This window comes from Salmo trutta, unplaced genomic scaffold, assembly GCF_901001165.1.
Source record: "Salmo trutta unplaced genomic scaffold, fSalTru1.1, whole genome shotgun sequence".
NCBI lineage: Eukaryota > Metazoa > Chordata > Actinopteri > Salmoniformes > Salmonidae > Salmo > Salmo trutta.
Window position 1 is genome coordinate 38,195 of NW_021823035.1, and position 5,237 is coordinate 43,431.

The 5,237-nt window shown below is 45.5% G+C and overlaps 1 long non-coding RNA gene across 2 annotated transcripts; it reads right to left on the reverse strand.

The window, feature by feature from the left end:
• Positions 1-777: 777 nt before the first annotated feature.
• LOC115188325 (uncharacterized) lies at positions 778-3,955 on the reverse strand. 2 transcript variants are annotated; one of them, XR_003876378.1, is made up of 3 exons: positions 3,657-3,955; positions 3,152-3,228; positions 778-2,920 (listed from the first exon to the last, which is right to left on the reverse strand). It is a non-coding gene; the product is annotated as an uncharacterized LOC115188325 (long non-coding RNA). The 2 variants fall into 2 exon arrangements; XR_003876377.1 differs by having other exon boundaries at positions 778-3,228.
• Positions 3,956-5,237: the final 1,282 nt, after the last annotated feature.

The following is a 5,237-nucleotide window of genomic DNA, read 5'->3' on the forward strand; positions in this document are numbered from 1 at the left end:
GAAATGGTCCACACACACAGACCGCGTGGTGAAGAAGGCGCAACAGCGCCTCTTCAACCTCAGGAGGCTGAAGAAATTTGGCTTGTCACCAAAAACACTCACAAACATTTACAGATGCACAATCGGCAGCATCCTGTTGGGCTGTATCACCGCCTTGTACAGCAACTGCACAACGCATCACCTGGGGAAAACTACCTGCCCTCCAGGACACCTACATCACCCGATGTCACAGGAAGGCCAAAAAGATAATCAAGGACCTGTAACCTGTTCACCCCGCTATCATCCAGAAGGCGAGATCAGCACAGGTGCATCAAAGCTGGGACCGAGAGACTGAAAAACAGCTTCTATCTCAAGGCCATCAGACTGTTAAACAGCCATCACTAACATTGAGTGGCTGCTGCCAACATACTGACTCATCTCTAGCCACTTTAATAATAAAACATTTGATGTAGTAAATGTATCACTAGTCACTTTAAACAATGCCACTTCATATAATGTTTACATACCCTACATTACTCATCTCATATGTATATACTGTACTCTATACCATCTACTGCATCTTGCCTATGCCGTTTGGCCATCGCTCATCCATACATTTATATGTACATATTCTTATTCATGCCTTTACACTTGTGTGTATAAGGTAGTTGTGAAATTGTTAGATTACTTGTTAGATATTACTGCACGGTCAGACCTAGAAGCACAAGCATTTCGCTACACTCGCATTAACATGTGATTACCATGTGTATGTGACCAATAAAATTTGATTTGATTTGATTGAATGTTTTCCCCATAAAACCTACCACTGCTTTGATTTCTAATTTGATCAGTATTGGTTTATGCTGTGTTAAAATTTCTGTTTAAGCAATAAACAAATTAAAAAAGAAAAACTCTGGTTGTAAACTGACTGCAGTAGCTATGTTTTTGGTATCGCTCATGTCATACTGCATGTCATTCCTCAACTGTCTGGATTTTACATTCATATTGGCCCTTCACAAAACTGACACACTAAATCAACAAACTGTTTTTGTACATATTCAATACAATAAGTACATGTCTTTCCATTAATTTCTTAAACTCATTGGAAATTAAATTGAATTCAACTATGCTATAATCCCACTGAATCATGAATAACCCTCATTCAGATGATTTTATATGGTCCTTTACACACCAGCTCCGTGGGAAAATTGGATCCTGGCCAAAGGCACAAGTTCATTCAAAAAGTGTGAGACATCTAGGATGTGTTTTTGACAATATTAATGTCAACTGCCATATGTTTATGTACATGTCCAACTGGTTTCCTCCTATTTTCAGACTAGTGATGCCAGACTAGTGTTTTATCATGTGGCCACAGATACTCCCCTATTCTGTCAGTGGTTCCAGATCTACAACAAACAACTGTGTGCGCATAGCATACAGTATTGAGCAATAGAGAAGTAAAATTCCATTGTTATGATAAAATCATAATACAGAAAAAGAACACTAGACCAAAAATATACACACATTTTAAAAAAAAAGTGTCTTGTGCCATCCCAAACAAAGTACAATAAAATGAAATTGAAATGAAAGCTACAGGGCATATGCAGTAGGGTTGATAAAGGTCAAGATAAGTTTGACTGGGACTAGTGGAAGCGTAGGATGTTTGGTAACATTTGGCATCCTAAACTTGTTTACATGTGACAAAGTAGGCTACAGGACCATATAGTGCTTATACCCAAGTGGTGGCCCATAATGTCTTCAGGAGCTACAGTCTTTTTCATTTTTTCCAACCAGGCATTAACCAAGACATATAGCTAGAATGGTATGGAGTGATATTATTGCCAACATAAATTGAATTTCAGATTCAACATCATATCGCTCCATAGACTCTAGTGTGCCTGGTTTGGCCAAAGATTACTACACATTGTGGCCCTCCAGGAAAAAGACCAAACTGCTAAACTATTACATTGAATTATATTAAGTATTGGTCCTTGATATCATGAAATATATTTACTTTATACAGTACATAAATATACAATTTACATGTAGCAGCATATGTATAATAATATCACTTTATATTCCACACCAATGTCACAAAGATTCAATCACACACACACACACACACACACACACACACACACACACACACACACACACACACACACACACACACACACACACTTGGTGAGGGAAAGGATAGAGGACGAAAGAGGAAAGATACAGCAAAAATAAGCAACACCGTCACCAAAGCGCACAACAAAAGGTAAAGCAAAACACTTACAGTAAAACAAAGGAGTATAAAAAATATAAAACACATTTAATCAAACACACAGTTCAGAAATAAAGTCATTATACAAAGTCGACAAAAGTCACTCCAAAAAGTGTTTATCCCACCAAAGAAACAGCAGTCTAGTAGAGAGGATACAAAAGCAGCGTGGCGCCATCTACTGGCTTGGATGTCTACACTACAGCAGGCCGCTCAGGTTGTTCTCTGCTGTCTCCTTGTCCTTCTTGGGGGCCTCTTGTGGGTTGTACTTGTTTTGATAGTCCTGGAGAATGGTGATCATGCCGTGATGGCCAAAATGCAAGGCCTCTTCCATTGGAAAGATAATGAGCAGTTGTGACTGACTGGGGTTGGACTGGCCTACAAAGGTATTCGTTTTGGGAACTAACACGACTCTTCAGGTGTGAAAATGCTATAGGGTACAGTTCAAATAAATCCCTCATGGTCGACCATAAGTGTTCTTTTGAGTGGGAGTGCATTGTAGACTCTCACTCAAGTATATGATACAGTCTCTCATCCACCCACACTTACCTACCCACCCAAAACACACACACAGATAAGACAGACAGGCAGACAGACAAAGTGGTCATACCTATCCATGGGAACAGGGGTTCACTTTGCACGCCTCCAAGAGGAAACGCACCACCTCTGCCTGTCCTGAAAGTAGAGCAGATGACTGTTTGTTTCTTAAATAACCCTCACACTCCTACGCACTTTCTCTCTCACACACTGCAGCAAAGACGTCAAACACGACACAGTGCAGTTACCAAGGGACAACAAATTAACCCTACGACACAGAGGGGGTCTGCCAAACACTCCCAGAGGATCCTGACACACACACACAATCTGTCCCTGTTTGTGACAGGAAAAGGAGGCTGTGAGAAGTACCTTCTGCTGCTGCCACATGTAAAGCCATCCTGGAGTCATAGTCCCTCTGCTCCATGTCCATGGAGGACAGAGCAAATCTGCAGACATACAGAAACAGGTCAGCAGTGTCACGAGATGGACGATAACGGACAAAGAAAGAAGAAGTAAGTCAGAGATGCAAGAGATGATGTATCACTATGAATGAAGATCTAATCATTCCATTGTCATGAAATTAACATTATTAAAAAAATATATAATTTGCATATCATGGACAGCAGGACTTTAGTTCTGTTGTACACACTGAGGGACAGTCATTATGTTTGGTGTGTTTCTGTGAATGTGTGTGTGTGTGTGTGTGTGTGTGTGTGTGTGTGTGTGTGTGTGTGTGTGTGTGTGTGTGTGTGTGTGCGCGTGTGTGTGCGTGTGTGTATGCGGGTGTGTGTGTGTGTGTGTGTGTGTGTGTGTGTGTGTGTGTGTGTGTGTGTGTGTTAAAGAAGAGAGTGTGTAAAAGAGTTGCATACATTACCTCCTTAGTGCTGAGATATCTCCGGTGTAGGCGGCAAACACGAGGTTGATGACAGACTTGACCTGGAGAGAAAAAAGAAAGCAGTTTGTGGAACCAGGCAACACACACAGGCAGCCAGGGGGTGTGTGGGGGACATGTGCCAGCTAAAGGAGAAGCAGAGTCAAACCCATCAAATCAGGACTTCTGGATACCAATAAACTTCTAACAAAACCCCAAGGCAATGGCAGTATTACTTTATTTATGTGAACCTGAAAAATATATGGCAGATTGAGGGATTTCTCGTTTACTGTAATAACATGAAGTAAAATGCTTGTCACGACAGTGACGGATGGTGGCGCCCCTCCTCGGCCGGGCGGAGCTCGGCGGTCGTCGTCGCCGGCCTACTAGCTGCCATCGATCCCTTTTTGTTTCACTTTCGTTTGGTTAGGTCTAGGTAGGCACGCACCTGTTTTGGGTTAGTCATTAGTAAGGGGGGGTTATTTAGGTTAGCGTAGGATGTATGTGGTTGTACGTGATTGTGTTGCTTGTCCGGGTTTTGTGTTCGTAAAGAACGTGTACTGAATTTTTCCCTTCTGCCTGTGGTTTGTTTTATTTTGTGTACACCACCGCAGAATCGTTCAGGGCTGCGCCCCTATACCTTGTCGACCACGTACAGTGCTTCCAATAAAGAAGTGTGGTCACGAACTCTCTCTGTCTCCTGCGCCTGACTCTACCTCTCCTGTTGTTCCTCGAGCCAGCCCGTGACAGAAATCACGTACCAAAACTTAAATGGAGTCAGCAGGAGCTTCAGCGCCAGCCATGTCCATGGAGGAAACCGTGGACCAACACTCTACCCTGCTCCACCGGCTGGGGAACGCCATGGATCAGGTGTTGGCGCGCCTGGAGAGCTGGGACCGACGCGCTCTCGGCCCCCCGAACGCGGCAGTCCAACAGCCTGCGCCCCCTCCAGCACCCACAGCCCCCAGTGCCAGTGGGGTGAAACTCGCTCCCCCCAGGGAGTACGATGGAACGGCCGCTGGGTGTAAGGGCTTCTTACTCCAGTTGGAGTTATACCTGGCGACCGTTCGTCCTCCTCCCTCGGGGGAGGAGAGCGTCAGCGTCCTCGTCTCCTGTCTCACGGGTAAGGCCCTGGAATGGGCAAACGCCGTGTGGGACAGTCTGGACTCAGCCAGGGACAACTACCCAGAGTTCACCCGCCGCTTTCGGGCAGTATTCGATCATCCCCCGGAGGGGAGAGCGGCGGGTGAGCGGCTGTTTCACCTGAGGCAGGAGACGAGGAGCGCGCAGGATTTCGCTCTCGAGTTCCGGACCCTGGCCGCGGGAGCAGGGTGGAATGAGAGGGCCCTTATAGATCACTACCGTTGTAGTTTGAGGGAGGACGTCCACCGGGAATTAGCCTGTCGGGACACGACCCACACACTGGACCAACTGGTGGATCTGTCCATCCGACTGGACAATCTGCTGGCCGCTCGCGGACGTCCGACCCGGGCCCTGCTCATTCCACCCTCCAGCCCTCCTGCTCCCACGCCTATGGAGATAGGGGGGGCAGCAGCCAGGAAGACTGGAGGGGGAGGTCGCTCC